We start from the raw sequence: 22,837 nt of genomic DNA on the forward strand, positions 1-22,837 counted from the left end.
ACAGATAAAGCAAAGTCTTCCATTCCTGGCAGATTTAGTTCTTGTTTAGATTCAGTGATTGAAATTAATTCAATCCTCATCTGACCTCCGCTCTGTAAAGGCCTGCCACCCGACCTGAACCCAACGGGACCCGACGACCTGTGTCGGGTCCGGGTCATGTTGGGTCGCTCTTCCGGGTCTGGCTTTCGGGCTCGGGTCAGGTCGGGCCAGGTTCGGGTCGGGCTGGGTCCAGGTCGGGCTGAGTCCGTGTCGGACACACACAGTAAGTATTACATTTAACTCTGCTGGGAAGTTGAGTTTAATAAGTGTCAAAAGTTGAAAAGCCAACCTAAGCTGGGAGTCCGGGTCATCAAGGAGGGAAACTCTGAGTCTGCTCAGTGAGCAAGTGAGCATCTCTATGACGTCATTGCGCTCATGCTGCAGCTTCCTGTAGATTCGGAATCAGGAGGTAGATAAAGTGAACATTCCGGTGGTCGGGTAAGGCTCGGGTCGGTTCGGGCACGGGAATAAATGGAGATACTCGGGCCGGGTCGGGCTCGGGTCCAATGTGGTTCTGTCAGGTTCGTGTCGGGTTTTTTTTCCTGACCTGAGCAGGCCTTTACCGCTCTGTCAGTTCAGTGCCTTATTTAAACTATTACTTGGAGTTCTGTTTTACAGGGTCTCGGCTGTTTAAGTATTTCCCAGACCCACTACTCTGATTAATCAGACATTTTGCTGCTAACTGCTGCTGCTACAATTGAAATGTAAAAAAGAATTTCCAGTGACCTGCAACCAATGGACAAATACATTTCAGAAAGATAAAGCTCATTCACCAATCCACAAATGTGTCTTTCTGCTTATATTTATAAACAACTCCTTCTCTCCACTATGAGAACTATACAATCACTACAGTTATTTGAAAGTTAGTATAAGATGTTCCAGTTCATCAATTTTAAAACTGCAGCAGGTATTTTCCAGAAAACTTCTCTGTTGGAACCTCAGTCCCATTTAGATTGAAAGTGGACAATTAATGTATTCACTTGTTCATTGTGGACAGGTGTCTGACTTAGAATAAATCTCATTAACTTTCAATGAGGTGGCAGTATTTCTGTGCTCCCATTTTACACAGTCTGTCCTGTTCATGCACCATGTTTTTATTCTCCTCTCCCATTCTCCACAGGATACAGATTACAAGCATCATCAATCGAGCTGTTGAAAAGCATTGGAAGGATCTGGTCACACAGGTATTGAAACATTCATTATCTTCCATTTTACAAGTTGGTTGCTTTAAACACAGTACGATGTGTAATCATCTTGAAAAGAGATTCTCTTCAATATCCAATACAAATTGAATTACAAACCTGACAGACAAACACAGGAGAACAAGTGACTAGTGAACACAAACCTCATGGTGCTCATTTTCAGATTTATTGCAGTCATCCGACAAAACAAGTGAAAGAATATTCCAGTGAAATGATTTGGAAAGTAGGTGTGACTTTTGTTGGTGCCTTTCTTTGCTCTGTTGGTGAAACTTTCTTGCACCTGACTCCTGTTCATGTCTCTGTTTCCTCTATTGAATGAGGAAGGAGGTATTTGATCAGAAATCAACTGGATTGTGTACCTTTGAGAGGGCATTTCTGCACCATCAGGGCTGGAAACAGGAGTGAGTGAAGGACAATGTGTGGAGTTTGATTTTGTACAGAGGGAGAGCAAATCTAACAGGACTGTGAGATATCGGCCTGGATTTTACAGCCCCAATAGCGGTGAATTCTGAGACTTTCACTGCTATTGAGGGTCTGAACAGCACTGCAACTGCTGGTACATGCACACACTAACACCAGCATCTGGAAGTTGTGGTGGTGAGAAATGTGCTTAGAAGGAGCCTCTGATCATAATCGCACCAGCCCACTCTTTAAAGTGACAGGGACCTGTAGTTCAGCAATTTGGGCTCATTGCCCACAATGTACCCTGATTTTTACCTGGGTTGGATTAAAGCCGGTACCAACAGGCTCAGGGCTGCTCGGGAAGGACTTTTCTGTTGACACAACAGCTCCACTATTCCAGGAAGACACCGGCAGCAGCAGTGGTCAACTTTCAGAGGGAGTTCAGAGCTTTTAAATGTTGTATTTTATTTCTTAATTGTATGTAACTTTTTAGCATAGCCTGATCAGAGTTCTTAAATTTACATCTGACTTTTTATTAACAAGATTGAAGTGCTTTTAAAAGATCTCTAAATGTATATGACTTTTTATCAAGATTTACTTGGCTTCTTTGCAAAGACTCTTGAGCAAGATTGAAGTGACTTTTAAAAACTACATCTTATCCTTTAAAATCCTGCTTCCATGTAGATGACATTGGAAGATGACTTCAGAATAGCTTAGACTATCTTTCTAACAGGTACTGCAACAGCTTAAGACCGACTTTTCTGCAAAAGCTGGTGAATTACCTTCCGGGAGCGGAGAGGAGCGGAGCGGAGCAGACCTATATGGACCGATATGAGGAGAACGCCGAGAGCGGAGCCTATAAATCCAATCCGAGGATCGAGGCCCAGTCTCTTACCTTCCAGGAGTGGAGTGGAGATCTTCCAGTGTGCTGGAGTTTTGAAAAAAAAGAAGCCAACTGTGATGTCAGAGAGCTGCAAGGTGATTGGTTGGTGAGTCACTGCTGTTAGTGTATTTAAATATCTTAAAGAAAAGGGCAAAGTTTTTTTACTTGAAAAAAAAACCTCTGCTGATAAGATGAGTACTACTAAAGTGTTTTTTTTTATTCAGTGTAGCTTATGAAGGACTTTAGATTGTAGTGGGTAGAACAATGCCCCTAGTGTCATTAGTATTTTTTAATTAAGGGAGTAACTAATTAATCTAAGGGTAAGTCATGGCAGGAGAGCTCAGCCCCGTGATATGCTCCTCCTGCGCTATGTGGGGATTCAGGAACCCTCCCAGTCTCCATGATGACCATGTGTGCAGGAAGTGTATCCAGCTGCAGCTACTGGCTACTCGCATTATGGAGCTGGACCTGCGGGTGGTTTCACTGTGGAGCGTCCACGAAGCTGAGGGCGTCATGGATAGCATGTTTAGTGAGGTGGTCGCACCGCAGGTAACGGATGCACAGGCAGAAAAGGGATGGGTGACCACCAGATGGAATAGTAGGAGCAGGCAGGTAGTGCAGGAGTCCCCTGTGGCCATCCCCCTCTCAAACAGATACACCGCTTTGGTTCCTGCTGGGGGGAAGACCTCCCAGGGGAAAAGAGCAACAGCGCGGTCCGTGGCACCACGGAGGGCTCTGCTGCACAGCAGGGGAGGAAAAGGGGTGGAAGAGCTATTGTGATAGGGGATTCTATCATAAGGGGTGCAGATAGGCGTTTCTGTGGCCGCAAACGAGACTCCAGGATGGTATGTTGCCTCCCTAATACTAGGGTCAAGGATGTTTCGGAGCAGCTGCCGGAAATTCTGAAAGGGGAGGGTGTGCAGCCAGAGATCGTGGTCCATATTGGTACGAACGACATAGGCAGGAAGAGAGATGAGGTTCTGCAAAGTGAATATAGGGAGTTAGGCAGAAGGTTAAAGAGAAGGACCTCTAGGGTTGTAATCTCAGGATTACTCCCTGTGACACGTGCTAGTGCGGGTAGGAATAGGAGGATTAGGCAAATGAATGCATTGCTGAAGACTGGCGAAGGCGGGAGGGCTTCAGGTACTTGGATCATTGGGATCTCTTCTGGTGCAGAGGTGACCTGTACAAGAGGGACGGGTTGCATCTGAACTGGAAGGGGACCAATATCCTTGTAGGGAGATTTTATAGTAATACACTGGAGGGTTTAAACTAGTCTTGCAGCGGGGGTGGGACCCAAAGTAGTAGTCTCTCCGATGAGATAGTTGAGGCAAATGGAGAGGTTAAAGCAAGCAAGTCCAGTAGGCAGGCCAGGCAGGGGCAGGACAGGGAGCGTGGAAGGTCTGGTGGGCTAAACTGCATTTACTTTAATGCAAGTATCCTTACAGGTAAGGCAGATGAACTCAGAGCATGGATCGGTACATGGGATTGTGGTATTGTAGCTATTACGGAAATGTGGTTGAGGGATGGGCAGGACTGGCAGCTCAATGTTCCGCGGTACCGATCCTTCCGGCGTGACAGAGGTGGAGGTAAGAGAGGAGGGGGAGTTGCACTATTGATTAGGGAGGACATCACGGCAGTACTTAGAGAGGATATCCCGGGGTGAATGTCCAGTGAGGCCATACTGGTAGAACTTAGAAATAATAAAAGGGTGATCCCTTTGATGGGATTATACTATAGGCCCCCCAATAGTCAGAGGGAAGTGGAGGAGCATATATGTAGGGAAATCACAGATAGGTATAGGAATTATAGGGTTGTAATAGTCGGTGATTTTAACTTCCCTAATATTGACTGGGACTGCCTTAGTGCTAAGGGATCAGATGGGGAAGAATTTGTTAAGTGAGTCCAGGATAGTTTTCTGAAGCAGTACGTGGATGGCCCGACTAGAGAAGGGGCTACACTCGATCTCCTCTTAGGAAATGAGAATGGGCAGGTGGTTGATATGGCAGTGGGGGAGCACTTTGGGACCAGTGACCATAACTCTATTAGCTTCAAGATAGTTATGAAAAAGAATAGGACTGGTCCTCAGGTTGAAGTCCTAAATTGGGGGAAGGCTAATTTCCATGGCATCAGACAGGAACTCTCAAAAGTTGAATGGGAGAGGCTGTTTACAGGTAAAGGGACGTCTGGCAAGTGGGAGGCTTTTAAAAGTGAGATAGGAAGAGTTCAGGGCCAGCATGTTCCTGTTAGATGGAAGGGCAAGGCTGGCAAGTTTAGGGAACCTTGGTTGACGAGGGATATTGAGGGTCTGGTCAGGACAAAGAAGGAGGCATACGTCAGGTATAGGCAGCTGGGATCGAGCGAGTCCCTCGAGAAGTATAGGGGATATAGGAGTATACTTAAGAAGGAAATTAGGAGGGCGAAAAGGGGCCATGAGATTTCCCTGGCAGATAAGATAAAGGAGAATCCTAAAAGATTCTATAAGTGTATTAAGAGTAAAAGGGTAGCTAGGGAGAGAGTAGGTCCCCTTAAGGATCAGTGTGGCAATCTATGTGTGAAGCCACGCAAAATGGGCGAGGTCTTAAATGAATATTTCTCGTCTGTATTTACCGTGGAGAAGGTCATGGAAGCTAGTGAGTTCAAGGGAGGGAACAGCGATATCCTGCAGCATATCAACATTACAAAGGAGGAGGTGTTGGAGGTTTTGAAGCGCATTAAGGTGGATAAATCCCCAGGGCCTGATCAGATGTATCCTAGGATGCTATGGGAAGCAAGGGAGGAGATTGCTGGGGCGCTGGCAGAGATTTTTGTATCATCGTTAGCCACGGGTGAGGTACCGGAAGACTGGAGGATAGCTAATTTGTTAATTAATAAATTAAATAACAAATCATGTCGCCTCTTTCTCTTCTAAACTCTGGCGGAGACAAGCCTAGCTTGTCCAATATTTCCTCGTAAGACAGCCCACCCATTCCATGTATTAGTCTCGTAAACTTTCTCTGTACTACCTCCAATGCATTTACATCCTTCCGCAAATAAGGAGACCAGTACAGTACTCAGTACTGCAGAAGAGGTCTCACCAATGTCCTGTATAGCTGAAGCATAACCTCCCTACTGTTGTATTCAATTCCCATGGTGATAAATGATAACATTCTATTAGCTTTCCTAATTACATGCTGGACCTGCATACTAACCTTTTGCAATTCATGCCCTCGGACACCCAGATCCCTCTGCATCTCAGAGCTCTGCAATCTCTCACCATTTAGATAATATGCTTTTTTATTCTTCCTGCCATAGTGGACAATTTCCGACTTTCCCACATTATACTCCATTTGCCAGGTCTTTGCCCAATCACTTAACCTATCTATATCCCTTTGTAGCCCCCTTATGTCCTCTTCACAACCTACTTTCCTACCTATCTTTGTGATCAGCAAATTTAGCAACAATACCTTCGGTCCCTTCATCTAAGTCATTTATATAAATTGTAAAAAGTTGAGGCCCCAGCACAGATCCCTGTGGCACACCACTCGTTACTTCTTGCCAACCAGAAAATGGCCCATTTATGCTGACTCTCTGTTTCCTGTCAGCTAGCCAATCTTCTATCCATGCCAATATGTTACCCCCGACACCATGAGCTTTTATTTTCTGCAATAACCTTTGATATGGCACCGTATCCTTCTGGAAATCGAAATACAATACATCCACTGGTTCCCCTTTATCCACAGCACATGTAACTCCCTCAAAGAACTCCAATAAATTGATTAAACATGATTTCCCTTTCAAAAAACCATGTCGACTCTGCCTGATTACCTTAATTTTTTCTAAATGCCCTGCTATAACATCCTCTGTAATAGCTCCAAACATTTTCCCTCAGACAAATGTTAAGCTAACTGGCCTGTCGTTTCCTGCTTTCTGTCTCCCTCCCTTTTTGAATAAATGAGTTACATTCACTCTTTTCCAATCTAACGGAACCTTCTCGAATCTAGGGAATTTTGGAATATTAAAACCAGCGCATCAACTATCTCACTAGCCAATTCAGGACCTGGCGACTTGTCAACCCGCAGCTCCAACAATTTGTTTAGTACCACTTCCCTGGTGATTGTAATTTTCTTGAGTTCCTCCATCCCTTCAATTTCCTGATATACGACTAATACTGGGATGTTATTTGTATACTCAATAGTGAAGACCGATGCAAAGTATCTGTTCAATTCATCTGCCATCTCTTAATTATCCATTATTAATTCCCCAGACACACTTTCTATTGGACCAACAGTCGCTTTGTTAACTCTTTTCTTTTTAAAATATCTATCGAAACTCTTACTAGTTGTCTTGAAATTTCTTGCGAGCTTTCTCTCATACTCTAATTTTACCTTCCTTATCAATCTTTTAGTCATTCTTTGCTGTTTTTTTTATATTCTGTCCAATCTTCTGACCTGCCTCCCACCTTTGCACAATTATAGGCTTTTTCTTTAAGTTTGATAGTATCTTTAACTGTTTTCGTGAACCATGGATGGTGAGTCCCACCTTTGGAACTTTTCTTTCTCGTTGAAATGTATCTATTCTGTGTATTCTGAAATATCCCCTTAAATGTCTGCCACTGCATCTCTATTGACTTATCCCTTAACCTAATTTGCCAGTTCACTTTAGCTAGCTCTGCTTTCATGACCTTATAATTGCCCTTATTTAAATTTAAAATACTAGTCTGGGACCCACTCTCCTCTCCCTCAAACTGAATGTAAAATTCAATCATATTATAATCGCTACTACCTAGGGGCACCTTAACTATGAGGTCATTAATTAATCCTATCTCGTTGCACAATGCCAGGTCTAGTATAGCCTGCTCTCTGGTTGGCTCCAGAATGTATTGTTCCAAGAAATTATCCCCAAAACATTCTATGTATTCCTCATCTAGGCTACCTCTGCCCATCTGAATTTTCCAATCTATATGTAGATTAAAATCCCCCATAATTATCACAGTACCTTTCTGACAAGCTGCCATTATTTCTTCTTTTATATCCCATCCGACAGTGTGGTTAATGTTAGGTGGCCTGTACACCACTCCCACAAGTGACTTCTTGCCTTTATGATTTCTCATTTGTACTCAAACTGCTTCTGCATCCTGATCTCCAGAACTCAGGTCATCCCTCTCTATTACGCTAATACCATCATTAATTAACAGAGCTACCCCGCCACCTTTTCCTAGATTCCTGTCCTTCCAAAATGCCATGTCACCTCCAATATTCACATCCCAATCTATGTCGCCCTGCAGCCATGTCTCTGTAATGACTATCAGATCGTACTTATTTATTCTATTTGTGCTCCCAGTTCATCTGTTTTGTTTCAAATGCTCCATGCATTCAGATACAGAGCATTTAGTTTTGTCCTTTTATTATTTTTGTCACCTCTAGCCTTATCTGTCGATTTACTCTTAGATTTGTACATTCTGTCCCTTCCTGTCACAGTCTGTTTATCATTTCCCATATTTATACCTTTCTCTCTTGCCTTGTCTCTCCTCCTTGATTCACCATATCTTCCCAAATTTGATCCCTTGCCTCCACTATTCAGTTTAAAACCGTCTCTACTTCCCTCGTTATGTAGCTCGCTAGAACACCGGCACCAGCACGGTTCAGGTGTAGACCGTCCCAACGGTACAGCCACCTCTTTCCACAGTACTGGTGCCAATGCCCCATGAACCAGAACCCACTACTACCACACCAGTCTTTCAGCCGCACATTACTTTCTCTAATCTTATTTGTCCTATGCCAATTTGCACATGGCTCAGGTAATAATCCAGAGATGATTAACTTTGAGGTTCTGCTTCTTAATTTGGTGCCTAATTCCTCATACTGACTTTGCAGAACCTCTATCCTTGTCCTGCCTATGTCGCTGGTACCGACATGGACCACGACGACTGGATCCTCCCCCTCCCATTGTATGTTTCGCTCCAGCCCTGAGCAGATGTCCTGAATCCTGGCACCGGCAGGCAACACAGCCGTCTGGACTCTTGCTTTTGCTGCAGAGAACAGAGTCAATCCACCTTACTATACTGTCCCCTACTACCACTACATTCCTTTTTTCTCCCTCTTTGAGCCGCAAACACTTACTGCAGACGTGTTTGCCCTGGATCACACTGGCATCCAGGAACTCCCACATGCTGCAGCTGTGACACATCACCTGTCCTGTCATCCTTAACGTGTTTCAATTAACTACTTAAATATTTTATTCAATTATTCATTTTATTGCATATTTTATTAAACTTACCACTAGTTTGTTTACTATTTTAAACGTTAGGACTAAAATGGATCGTAATCACTTACCAGATGCGCATCAAGCAGGTCGGTTCTTCCAAACCAATCAACTACCTGCTTGCCTGTGATGTCACAGCTTACCAGATCCTCACCAAACAGCTCCTTCCACTGCACCGAAGAAAGAACCAAATCCTGTATCCTCACCCCAGCGGCTCTCTGTTTCCCTGCTCTCACTCTCCATTGTGACGTCACTCCTCGATTTTTTTCCCCTGCTCTGCTCCTGCCGTGCTCCTCTCTCTCTCGCTCTGTCTCCGAGTCTGTGCTTTTGGCGCATTTCTTCATTTGTTGTTCCGTTGTGCTCCTCTGTTTCTGGTCCAAAATCTGACTCTGGTGGGACTTGAACCCACAACCTTTGAATATCGTCTTTATCATTATTTAGAAGTCCAACACGCTATCCATTGCGCCACAGAGCCTCACACATTTTTATTAACATCACTAAGGCCTTTGATCTTGTCAGCAGAGACGGCCTCTTCAAACTGCAATGGAACATAGGCTGCCCTCCTGACCTCTTGGGCATCATCTCTTCTTTCCACGAGAACATGCACAGTTCCATCAGTTACAATGGAGCAACATCAGACGCTTTCAAGATCAGCAGTGGGGTAAAGCAGGGCTGCGCGCTGGCGCCAACTCTCTTAGGAACAGAGGAACATAGGAGTAAGCTATTCAGCCCGTCGAGCCTGCTCTGTCATTCAATTCGATCATGGCTGATCACCTACCTCAAAGCCCCTTTCCCATGCTATCCCCATATCCCTTGATGTCATGAGTATCAAGATTTCTATCAATTTCTGTCTTGAACATGCTCAATGATTGAGCTGCCACAGCCCTCTGGGGCACAGTATTCCAATGATTCACCACCGTCTGAGTGAAGAAATTCCACCCATCTCAGTTTTAAATGGCCTACTCCTTATTCTGAGACGATGTCCTTTGGTTTTAGACTCACCAACCAGGGCAAACATCCTGTCTACATCCACACTGTCACGCCCTGTAAGAATTTTGTCAGTTTCAATCAGATCACCTCTCATTCTTCGAAACTTTAAGGAATACAGGCCCAGTTTCCTCATAAGACAATCCCACCATCCCAGGGATTAGTCTGGTGACATAAAAACAAGAAATGCTGGAACCACTCAGTAGGTCTGGCAGCATCTGTGAAAAGAGAAGCAGAGTTAACGTTTCAGGTCAGTGACCCATCTTCGGAACTGACATATATTAGAAAAGTCACAGGTTATAAGCAAGTGGGGTGGGGGTGGGGCAAGAGATAACAAAGGAGAAGGTGTAGATTGGACAAGGCCACATAGCTGACCAAAAGGTCATGCAGCAAAGGCAAACAATATGTTAATGGTGTGTTGAAAGACAAAGCATTAGTACAGATTAGGTGTAATGGACTGAATATTGAACAGCAGGAAGTACAAACCTGAAAAAAAACAGTAGGTAAGCAAACTGAACAAACTGAGATGAAATGAAATAAATGCAAAAAAAAGATTAGTCTGTTGACCCTCTGTTTCACCCCCTCTATGGCAAGTGTATCCTTCATAAGATGAGGAGACTAAACTGTACACAATACTCCAGTGCGGATTCACCAAGGCTCTAGACAATTGCAGCAAGACATCTTTACTCCTGTACTCATGACCCCTCGTGTGGGTACAACATACCATTTGCCTTCCTAATTGATTGCTGCACCTGCACAAGAGCTTTTAGTGTCTCAGGAACAAGGACACCCAGGTCCCTTTGGACATCGACACTTCCCAACCTCTCACCATTTAAGAAATACTCTGTCTTTCTGTTTATTCTACCAAAGTGAATAACTTCACACTTATTCACATTATATTCCATGTTCTTGCCCATTCACTGAGCCTCTCCAGGTCCCCTGGAAGCCTCTCTGCATCCTCCTCACAACTCACACTTCACCGAGCTTTGTGTCATCTGCAAACTTGGAAATATTACATTTAATCCCCACATCCAAATCATTTATATAGGTTGTTAACAGCTGTGGCTCCAACACTGATCCTTGCAGTACCCCAATAGTAACAGCCTGCCATCCTGAGAAGGACCCGTTATTCCTGCTCTCTGTTTTCGGTCTGTTAACCAATTCTCAATCCATATCAGTATATTATCCCCAAGCCTATGTGCTCTAATTTTGTTTACTCACCTCCTGTGTGGGACCTTACCAAAGGAAAATGCAAATACCACACATCCACTGGTTCTCCTTTATCTGTTCTATAGGTAACATCCTCAAAAATCTCAACAGGTTTTTCAAACCTGTTTTCCTTTTCATAAATCTATGTTGACTCTGCCCAATCATGTCATCATTTTCGAACTGTCTAGTTATCACATCCTTTATAATTGGCATATTCTTCTCCATGCTGCTATTGTACACTTTCAATTACTCAGATATAGGTGTTCACCTGCACATCAGAGCTGACGACAAGCTGTTCAACTTGGCAAGACTGTGCGCCAAGACCAAAGTGGGTAAATTCCTAGTCTGTGAGTTGCTATTTGCTGATGATGCTGTGCTGACATCCCATAATGAAGTTCAGTCACAGCAGCTTGTAGATCGGTTCTCCCTGGCCTGCAAAGAGTTTGGACTGACAATCAGCATCAGGAAGATGAAAGTTACGGGCCAGGACGTAGAGACTCCACTTTCCATCAACATCGACAACCTCACTTTGGAGGTTGTCAACAGCTTCACATACCTTCAATCAACAATCACCAGCAATCTGGCCCTTGATGCTGAAATCAGCACCAGGATTGCCAATGCTGCAGCTGTCATGTCAAAGTTGAGAAGACAAGTGTGAACCGACAGCAAACTGACCGAAAATACAAAGCTCCACGTGTACCAGGCTTGTGTTCTCAGCACCCTCCTTTATAGTAGAGAAGCATCAACAACTTATACAAGCCAAAAAAAGCGGCTGAACAGCTTCCACCTCCACTGCCTCAGATGGATACTGGGCATCTCCTGGCAGGACAGAGTGCCGAATGCGGAAGTACACCAGCGTGCAGGGATCCGCAGCATGTTTGCCCTCTTGAGTCAGCGGTGACTCTGTTGACTGGGCCAAATGGATGACGGTCACATTGCCAAATACATGCTCTATGGTGAGCTTGCTATCAGCATGAGATCAACAGGTCAGGGAAAAAAATCAAGTCCTTTGGAGAGGTTTGAGTTAATTCAGGAGAGTAGGCATGGATTTATCAATGGGAGTTCATGCTTGACGAATCTAACTGCATTTGTTGATAAACTATCTGAGAATACTGATGAAGGGAATGCAGTGGATGTTGTTTATATGGATGTTACGAAAGCATTTTATAAAGTACCACATAAAAGGGTGGTTAACAAAATTGGGGTTCATGGATTAGGAGGGTCAGTGTCCATTTGGATAGTAAATTGTTTTAAAGACTGAAAACAGCGAGTTATATTAAATGGTTCTTGGTCAGACCGGAGGATAGTCGACAGTGGTGTTCCCCAAGGGTCAGTGCCAGAACCATTGCTTTTTTTGCTAAAGGTAAGTGACTTGGATCTTGGAATACAGAGTAGAATCTCAAAATATGCCGATGACACCAAACTTGGAGGAGTGGCAAACAGTGAGGATGATATGAACTGCCTGCAACAGGACAGTGATAGGCTAGCAGAATGGGCAGACAGGTGGCAGATGGAATTTAATAGTGACAAGTGTGAGGTGATGTATTTTGGCATAAGGAATAGGGAGAGGCAATATATACTTAATGGCACAGTAATAAAGAGTGTGCTGGAATAGAGGGACTTGGGGTTCATGTGCACTGATCTTTGAAGGTGGCAAGACATATTGCGAGAGTGGTTAGCAAAGCATATGGGATCTTGGGCTTTATAAATAGAGGCATTGAGTACAAAAGCAGGGACGTTATGCTGAACCATTATAAAACTCTGGTTAGGCCCCAATTGGAGTGTTGCTTCCAGTTCTGCTCAGCAGACTTTAGAAAGAATGTGAGGGTCCTTGAGAGGATGCAGAGGCGATTTACCAGAATGGATCCAGGGATGGGGGATTTTACTTACAAGGTTAGGTTGGAAAAGCTAGGATTATTCTGCCTATATCAAAGGAGATTGAGTGGAGAATTGATAGAGGTGTATAACACCTCTAGAGAACAGGCCATCCTAGACTGGGTATTGTGTAATGAGAAAGGATTAGTTAACAATCTTGTTGTGTGGGGTCCCTTGGGGAAGTGCGCCCATAATATGATAAAATTCTTCATTAAGATGGAGAGTGAGAGAGTTGATTCCGAGACTAGGGTCCTGAATCTAAACAAAGGAAACTATGAAGGTATGAGGCGGGAGTTGGCGATGATAGATTGGGGAACGTTACTTAAAGGGTTGACAGTGGATAGGCAATGGCTAGCATTTAAAGAGCGCATGGATGAATTACAACAATTGTTCATTCCTGTCTGTGCAAAAGTAAAACAGGAAGGGTGGCTCAACTGTGGCTTACAAAAGAAATTAAGGAAAGTATTAGATCCAAGGAGGAGAAATATAAAATGGCCAGAACAAGCAGCAAACCTGAAGATTGTGAGCAGTTTGGAATTTAGCAGAGGAGGACAAAAGGATTGATTCAGAAGGGGGAAATAGAGTATGACAGTAAGCTAGCAGAGAACATAAAAACTGACTGTAAAAGCTTCTCTAGATGTGTGTAGAGAAAAAGATTAGTGAAGACAAATGTGGGCCCCTTACAGTCAGAAACGGGGGAATTTATAATGGGGAACAAAGAAATGGCAGACCAATTAAATACATACTTTGGATCTGTCTTCACAAAGGAGGATACAAATTATCTCCCAGAAATGTTGGGGAACATAGGGTCTAGTGAGAAGGAGGAACTGTATGAAATCAGTATTAGTAGGGAATGTTTGGGAAATTGATGGGATTGAAGGCCGATAAATCCCCAAGGCCTGATAATCTGCATCCCAGAGTACTTAAGGAAGTGGCCCTTGAAATAGCAGATGCATTTCTGGTCTTTTTTCAAAATTCTGTAGACTCTGGAACAGTTCAAATGGATTGGACGGTAGTTAATGTAACTCCACTATTTAAAAAAAGAGGCAGAAAGAAAACAGCGAATTATATACCGGTTAGCCTGACATCAGTCGTGGGGAAAATGCTGGAGTCCATTATAAAAGATGTAATAGCAGAGTGCAATAATAACTCGTCTCCACTCCTAGTATTTCTAAATCCCACACATTCACTAGAATGTGAACAATTATTTCCTGTTGTGTCTCTCTCAGATTTGTAAACTTCACTGTATTGGAGTGAGGTGACATCTACTGGCGGGAAGGAGGAACTGCAATGAAGCAGCAGAAACTCCACAGTCTGTCAGGGTTAAAGAAACATTGCAATGTGAGGATACAGCGAAGTGGTTTGATTGGGTAGATGGAGACATGATTCCACTTGTGGTGGTGTCTGAAGCAAAGGCCAGAAATACAAAATTGTCATTAATAAAAGAAATGAGGAATTCATGAAAAATGTAGCAACGTAGTGAATGGTTAGAATGTGGATAGAATAGAAAGTGAGATTGGATGGACAGAAGCAGTCTGAAAGGATGGCTGAAACAAAAGGTGAGTGCCCTGAAACGTTAACTGTGTTTCTCACAGCACAGATGCTGCCAGAGCTGCTGAACATTTCCAGCACTTTCTGTTTTTATTTCAGCATTTGCAGGATGTTGCTTTGATCTGAAAAAAAATGGATGATTGGCTGGGGTGTTGCAGTGAAATTCCACAGCTGCTAATAAATCCTGACCTGTCAGTGGCTCGTTGGTCTAGGGGTATGATTCTCGCTTTGGGAGTATGGTTAATTAACATGCGAGAGATCACGGGTTCAAGTCCCGGACGAGCCCTGGTCTGCTGGCATTTTTAGATTAAGGTTATCTATTGGTTTCAGCCTTGCAGAAGGTGGAATTGACTTCCATGCGGAGCTGGCTTGAGGACCAGACAACTGGATTCAAAGAGCTTGTCGACAAAATTGTAATTAACTAAATGTACAGATAGCCAAGTGGGAATATAAAGTTGTTGCTGTAATTGTGACCTGACTCCAAAAACAACAGGACTGGAATGGAATGGAATTCTTCAGTGTTTCTGTTGTTTGGCTTGCATTGACTCATCGATTTTCTTGTTTTTCACTTTGTCGATGCCTTTGAATAATTGTGGATCCTTCTTCAGGGTGTCTTCTTTCACCAGGTAGTTCTGACCTCTGATGATGTTGATTGTAATCAGCTTCAATTCGCTGATAGTTTTGGAAGTGAGCAGATTTCCTTTGCTTGAGTCTACAACATGGAACTCAGTCTGACATGTGGACCCATGGGAGGATTTGAATGCCACCCCTGCGTTGGAGTTGCATCCATCCAATAAGAGACCGAGTAGAAGTGACAGTTCTGTCAGTCGAATATGACACTTTTAATGGCAGGGTTGTGAGTTTGAGTGCCATTCTGTTTTTCCCTTTTGTAAGGCTTCATGAGCAGAGAGTACAGGGAGTGTTTGAAATGAGCAAGTCTCGCTTTGATTCAGGACTCTTACCTCTCAGCAGCATCTCACTATGAAAGATTGAATTTGATCTCATTTCATTCTCAGCTCGGGGTCTGTGTGGCTCAGTGGCACTTCTGGCTGTCTCCCGCTTCACAATCCATCAGTACTGAGAAAGCAATGGGGAATATTACTCACATGTTGTGTTCTTTAATTTTTTGGAAAACTTGAATGTATGTATTTTCTTCCAAAACAAGGACACCAAGACACTGTTAATGTAGGGCTGAAATAGCTCAGTTGGGAGAGCGTTAGACTGAAGATTTAAAAGTCCCTGGTTCAATCCCAGGTTTCAGCAATTTTGCTTCCTTATGCGTTCCTTGCCTTGGTTCTGATTTTCCGGTTGCACAATTTACTTTGAAATTATTTACCAAGCACCAGTGGATTGAATTTGAGAAACAACACAGAGTAATTTACAGCACAGAAGGTGGTCGTTTGGCCTATCACGTCCATGCTGGCTCTCCCCGGAGCAATCTAGTCAGTTCCACTCACCAGCTCGGTCCCTTTCCTCCTGAAAGTTTCTTTCCTTCAAGTATCCATCTAATTTCCTTTTCAAATCATTGATTGTCTCTGCTTCCACCACACTCGTGGGCCAAGACATTACTACCCACAGCATAAAAAATTCCACCTCATCAAGGATGGGAAATACTTATATCATCTATATTTGCTTATTCTCTATTTCTATGAGAATAGACTGACAGTCAACATGAAAGGAAACCCAAAAATCTTCGAGCAGCATGTAAATGATAAGTGGGTAGTAAGAGGTTGAGTCGGGCCTATGAGGGACAAAAAGGATAATATAAGCTTAGAGGTGCATGGCAATGTTAATCTACTTAATGAGTACTTTGTATCAGTGATCACTAAGGAAGTGGAATTTGACAAAATATCAGTCGATGTGAAGAGAGTAGCGTCAATGGAGAGGGTACAAATTAGGAGAGGGAGGTACTAAAAAGGCTGGCTGTGCTTAGGGAAGATAAATCACCTGGTCCGGATGGCTCACATCCCTGGTTGCGAAAGGAAATGCGGATGCAGATAACAGAAGGGCTTGCTATAATCTTCCAATCTTCCCTGGATACGGGGGAGGTGTCAGAGGATTAAACAGTGGCAAATGCGACACCCTTATTCAAGAAAGGGTGTAAGGACAGTCCGGGTAACTACAGGCTAGTTAGATTAACAGCAGCGGTGGGTAAGGTTTTGGAAAGAATAATCAGGGTAAAAAATCAACAGTCACTTGGAGAGGTTCGAGTTAATTAAGGAGAGTGAGCATGGATTTATAAATGGGAGTTCATGCTTGACTAATCTAACTGCATTTTTTGATGAACTAACAGAGCAGGTTGATGAAGGGAATGCAGTGGATGTTGTTTATATGGATTTTAAGGAAGCGTTTGACAAGGTACCACATAAAAGGGCGGTTAACAAAATTGAGGTTCGTGGTATAGGAGGGTCAGTGTCCAATTGGATAGAAAATTGGTTTAAGGACAGAAAACAGCGAGTCTTATTAAATGGTTCTTTGTCAGACTGGAGGATAGTCGACAGTGGTGTTCCCCAAGGGTCAGTGCTAGAACCACTGCTTTTTTTGCTCAAGGTAATTGACTTGGATCTTGGAATACAGAGTAGAATCTCAAAATATGCCGATGACACCAAACCTGGAGGAGCGGCAAACAGTGAAGATGATATGAACTGCCTGCAACAGGACAGTGATAGGCTAGCAGAATGGGCAGACAGGTGGCAGATGGAATTTAATAGTGACAAGTGTGAGGTGATGTATTTTGGCATAAGGAATAGGGAGAGGCAATATATACTTAATGGCACAGTTCTAAAGAGTATACTGGAATAGAGGGACTTGGGGTTCATGTGCATCAATCTTTGAAGGAGGCAAGACATATTGCGAGAGTGGTTCGCAAAGCATATGGGATCTTGGGCTTTATAAGTAGAGGCATTGAGTACAAAAGCAGGGAAGTTATGCTGAACCATTATAAAACTCTGGTTAGGCCCCAATTGGAGTGTTGCTTCCAGTTCTGCTCAGCAGACTTTAGAAAGAATGTGAGGGTCCTTGAGAGGACGCAGAGGCAATTTACCAGAATGGATCCAGGGATGGGGGATTTTAGTTACAAGGTTAGGTTGGAAAAGCTAGGATTATTCTGCCTTTCCCAAAGGAGATTGAGTGGAGAATTGATAGAGGTGTATAACGCCTCTAGAGAACAGGCCATCCTGGACTGGGTATTGTGTAATGAGAAAGGATTAGTTAACAATCTTGTTGTGTGGGGTACCTTGGGGAAGTGCGCCCATAATATGATAAAATTCTTCATTAAGATGGAGAGTGAGAGAGTTGATTCCGAGACTCGGGTCCTGAATCTAAACAAAGAAAACTATGAAGGTATGAGGCGGGAGTTGGCTATGATAGATTGGGGAACGTTACTTAAAGGGTTGACAGTGGATAGGCAATGGCTAGCATTTAAAGAGCGCATGGATGAATTACAACAATTGTTCATTCCTGTCTGTGCAAAAGTAAAACAGGAAGGGTGGCTCAACTGTGGCTTACAAAAGAAATTAAGGAAAGTATTAGATCCAAGGAGGAGAAATATAAAATGGCCAGAACAAGCAGTAAACCTGAAGATTGTGAGCAGTTTGGAATTTAGCAGAGGAGGACAAAAGGATTGATTAAGAAGGGGGAAATAGAGTATGAGAGTAAGCTAGCAGAGAACATAAAAACTTACTGTAAAAGCTTCTATAGATATGTGTAGAGAAAAAGATTAGTGAAGACAAATGTGGGCCCCTTACAGTCAGAAACGGGGGAATTTATAATGGGGAACAAAGAAATGGCAGACCAATTAAATACATAATTTGGATCTGTCTTCACAAAGGAGGATACAAATTATCTCCCAGAAATGTTGGGGAACATAGGGTCTAGTGAGAAGGAGGAACTGTATGAAATCAGTATTAGCAGGGAATGTTTGGGAAATTGATGGGATTGAAGGCCGATAAATCCCCAGGGCCTGATAATCTACATCCCAGAGTATTTAAGGAAGTGGCCCTTGAAATAGCAGATGCATTTCTGGTCTTTTTTCAAAATTCTATCGACTCTGGAACAGTTCCAATGGATTGGACGGTAGTTAATGTAACTCCACTTTTTAAAAAAAGAGGCAGAAAGAAAACAGCGAATTATATACCGGTTAGCCTGACATCAGTCGTGGGGAAAATGCTGGAGTCCATTATAAAAGATGTAATAGCAGAGTGCAATAATAACTCGTCTCCACTCCTAGTATTTCTAAATCCCACACATTCACTAGAATGTGAACAATTATTTCCTGTTGTGTCTCTCTCAGATTTGTAAACTTCACTGTATTGGAGTGAGGTGACATCTACTGGCGGGAAGCAAGAACTGCAATCAAGCAGCAGAAACTCCACAGTCTGTCAGGGTTAAAGAAACATTGCAATGTGAGGAAACAGCGAAGTGGTTTGATTGGGTAGATGGAGACATGATTCCACTTGTGGTGGTGTCTGAAGCAAAGGCCAGAAATACAAAATTGTCATTAATAAAAGAAATGAGGAATTCATGAAAAATGTAGCAACGTAGTGAATGGTTAGAATGTGGATAGAATAGAAAGTGAGATTGGATGGACAGAAGCAGTCTGAAAGGATGGCTGAAACAAAAGGTGAGTGCCCTGAAACGTTAACTGTGTTTCTCACAGCACAGATGCTGCCAGAGCTGCTGAACATTTCCAGCACTTTCTGTTTTTATTTCAGCATTTGCAGGATGTTGCTTTGATCTGAAAAAAAATGGATGATTGGCTGGGGTGTTGCAGTGAAATTCCACAGCAGCTAATAAAGCCTGACTTGTCAGTGGCTCGTTTGTCTAGGGGTATGATTCTCGCTTAGGGAGTATGGTTAATTAACATGCGAGAGATCCTGGGTTCAAGTCCCGGATGAGCCCTGGTCTACTGGCATTTTTAGATTAAGGTTATCTATTGGTTTCAGCCTTGCAGAAGGTGGAATTGACTTCCATACGGAGCTGGCTTGAGGACCAGACAACTGGATTCAAAGAGCTTGTCGACAAAATTGTCATTAACTAAATGTACAGATAGCCAAGTGGGAATATAAAGTTGTTGCTGTAATTGTGACCTGACTCCAAAAACAACAGGACTGGAATGGAATGGAATTCTTCAGTGTTTCTGTTGTTTGGCTTGCATTGACTCATCGATTTTCTTGTTTTTCACTTTGTCGATGCCTTTGAATAATTGTGGATCCTTCTTCAGGGTGTCTTCTTTCACCAGGTAGTTCTGACCTCTGATGATGTTGATCGTAATCAGCTTCAATTCGCTCATAGTTTTGGAAGTGAGCAGATTTCCTTTGCTTGAGTCTACAACATGGAACTCAGTCTGACATGTGGACCCATGGGAGGATTTGAATGCCATCCCTGCGTTGGAGTTGCATCCATCCAATAAGAGACCGAGTAGAAGTGACAGTTCTGTCAGTCGAATATGAGACTTTTAATGGCAGGGTTGTGAGTTTGAGTGCCATTCTGTTTTTCCCTTTTTTAAGGCTTCATGAGCAGAGAGTACAGGGAGTGTTTGAAATGAGCAAGTCTCGCTTTGATTCAGGACTCTTACCTCTCAGCAGCATCTCACGATGAAAGATTGAATTTGATCTCATTTCATTCTCAGCTCGGGGTCTGTGCGGCTCAGTGGCACTTCTGGCTGTCTCCCGCTTCACAATCCATCAGTACTGAGAAAGCAATGGGGAATATTACTCACATGTTGTGTTCTTTAATTTTTTGGAAAACTTGAATGTATGTATTTTCTTCCAAAACAAGGACACCAAGCCACTGTTAATGTAGGGTTGAAATAGCTCAGTTGGGAGAGCGTTAGACTGATAGATCTAAAGGTCCCTGGTTCAATCCCGGGTTTCAGCAATTTTGCTTCCTTATGCGTCCCTTGCCTTGGTTCTGATTTTCCAGTTGCACAATTTACTTTGAGATTATTTCCCAAGCACCAGTGGATTGAATTTGAGAAACAATACAGAGTCATTTACAACATAGAAGGTGGTCATTTGGCCTATCACGTCCATGCTGGCTCTCCCCGGAGCAATCTAGTCAGTTCCACTCACCAGCTCGATCCCTTTCCTCCTGCAAGTTTCTTTCCTTCAAGTATCCATCTAATTTCCTGTTCAAATCATTGATTGTCTCTGCTTCCACCACACTCGTGGGCCAAGTCATTACCACCCACAACATAAAAAATTCCACCTCATCAAGGATGGGAAATACTTACATCTTCTATATTTGCTTATTCTCTATTTCTATGAGAATAGACTGGCAGTCAACATGAAAGGAAACCCAAAAATCTTCGAGCAGCATGTAAATGATAAGTGGGTAGTAAGAGGTTGAGTCGGGCCTATTAGGGACAAAAAGGATAATATAAGCTTGGAGGTGCAGGGCAATGTTAATCTACTTAATGAGTACTTTGCATCAGTGATCACTGAGGAAGTGGAATTTGACAAAATATCAGTCGAAGTGAAGAGAGTCGAGTCAATGGAGATGGTACAAATTGAGAGAGGGAGGTACTAAAAAGGCTGGCTGTGCTTAGGGAAGATAAATCACCTGGTCCGGATGGCTCACATCCCAGGTTGCGAAAGGAAATGCGGATGCAGATAACGGAAGGGCTTGCTATAATCTTCCAATCTTCCCTGGATACTGGGGAGGTGCCAGAGGATTAAACAGTGGCAAATGCGACACCCTTATTCAAGAAAGGGTGTAAGGACAGTCCGGGTAACTACAGGCTAGTTAGATTAACAGCAGCGGTGGGTAAGGTTTTAGAAAGAATAATCAGGGTAAAAAATCAACAGTCACTTGGAGAGGTTTGAGTTAATTAAGGAGAGTGAGCATGGATTTATAAATGGGAGTTCATGCTTGACTAATCTAACTGCATTTTTTGATGAACTAACAGAGCAGGTTGATGAAGGGAATGCAGTGGATGTTGTTTATATGGATTTTAAGGAAGCGTTTGACAAGGTACCACATAAAAGGGCGGTTAACAAAATTGAGGTTCGTGGTATAGGAGGGTCAGTGTCCAATTGGATAGAAAATTGGTTTAAGGACAGAAAACAGCGAGTCTTATTAAATGGTTCTTTGTCAGACTGGAGGATAGTCGACAGTGGTGTTCCCCAAGGGTCAGTGCGAGAACCACTGCTTTTTTTGCTCAAGGTAAGTGACTTGGATCTTGGAATACAGAGTAGAATCTCAAAATATGCCGATGACACCAAACTTGGAGGAGCGGCAAACAGTGAGGATGATATGAACTGCCTGCAACAGGACAGTGATAGGCGAGCAGAATGGGCAGACAGGTGGCAGATGGAATTTAATAGTGACAAGTGTGAGGTGATGTATTTTGGCATAAGGAATAGGGAGAGGCAATATATACTTAATGGCACAGTTCTAAAGAGTGTTCTGGAATAGAGGGACTTGGGGTTCATGTGCATCAATCTTTGAAGGAGGCAAGTCATATTGCGAGAGTGGTTCGCAAAGCATATGGGATCTTGGGCTTTATAAATAGAGGCATTGAGTACAAAAGCAGGGAAGTTATGCTGAACCATTATAAAACTCTGGTTAGGCCCCATTTGGAGTGTTGCTTCCAGTTCTGCTCAGCAGACTTTAGAAAGAACGTGAGGGTCCTTGAGAGGACGCAGAGGCGATTTACCAGAATGGATCCAGGGATGGGGGATTTTAGTTACAAGGTTAGGTTGGAAAAGCTAGGATTATTCTGCCTTTCTCAAAGTAGATTGAGTGGAGAATTGATAGAGGTGTATAACACCTCTAGAGAACAGGCCATCCTGGAATGGGTATTGTGTAATGAGAAAGGATTAGTTAACAATCTTGTTGTGTGGGGTACCTTGGGGAAGTGCGCCCATAATATGATAAAATTCTTCATTAAGATGGAGAGTGAGAGAGTTGATTCCGAGACTCGGGTCCTGAATCTAAACAAAGGAAACTATGAAGGTATGAGGCGGGAGTTGGCTATGATAGATTGGGGAACGTTACTTAAAGGGTTGACAGTGGATAGGCAATGGCTAGCATTTAAAGAGCGCATGGATGAATTACAACAATTGTTCATTCCTGTCTGTGCAAAAGTAAAACAGGAAGGGTGGCTCAACTGTGGCTTACAAAAGAAATTAAGGAAAGTATTAGATCCAAGGAGGAGAAATATAAAATGGCCAGAACAAGCAGCAAACCTGAAGATTGTGAGCAGTTTGGAATTTAGCAGAGGAGGACAAAAGGATTGATTAAGAAGGGGGAAATAGAGTATGAGAGTAAGCTAGTAGAGAACATAAAAACTGACTGTAAAAGCTTCTATAGATATGTGTAGAGAAAAAGATTAGTGAAGACAAATGTGGGCCCCTTCCAGTCAGAAACGGGGGAATTTATAATGGGGAACAAAGAAATGGCAGACCAATTAAATACATACTTTGGATCTGTCTTCACAAAGGAG

General features: G+C 43.1%; 3 non-coding genes across 3 annotated transcripts; 2 read left to right on the forward strand and 1 right to left on the reverse strand.

The window, feature by feature from the left end:
- Window positions 1–9,153: 9,153 nt before the first annotated feature.
- Window positions 9,154–9,244, reverse strand: trnar-ucu (transfer RNA arginine (anticodon UCU)). Its single transcript is given in 2 exon segments — window positions 9,154–9,189; window positions 9,208–9,244. It is a non-coding gene; the product is annotated as a tRNA-Arg (tRNA).
- A 6,337-nt stretch (window positions 9,245–15,581) lies between these two features.
- On the forward strand, window positions 15,582–15,654 carry trnaf-gaa (transfer RNA phenylalanine (anticodon GAA)). Its single transcript has one exon. It is a non-coding gene; the product is annotated as a tRNA-Phe (tRNA).
- A 4,540-nt stretch (window positions 15,655–20,194) lies between these two features.
- trnai-gau (transfer RNA isoleucine (anticodon GAU)) lies at window positions 20,195–20,268 on the forward strand. Its single transcript has one exon. It is a non-coding gene; the product is annotated as a tRNA-Ile (tRNA).
- The last annotated feature ends 2,569 nt before the right edge of the window (window positions 20,269–22,837 follow it).

This window comes from Heterodontus francisci, chromosome 35 (assembly GCF_036365525.1).
Source record: "Heterodontus francisci isolate sHetFra1 chromosome 35, sHetFra1.hap1, whole genome shotgun sequence".
In the NCBI taxonomy this organism is placed as follows: Eukaryota; Metazoa; Chordata; class Chondrichthyes; order Heterodontiformes; family Heterodontidae; genus Heterodontus; species Heterodontus francisci.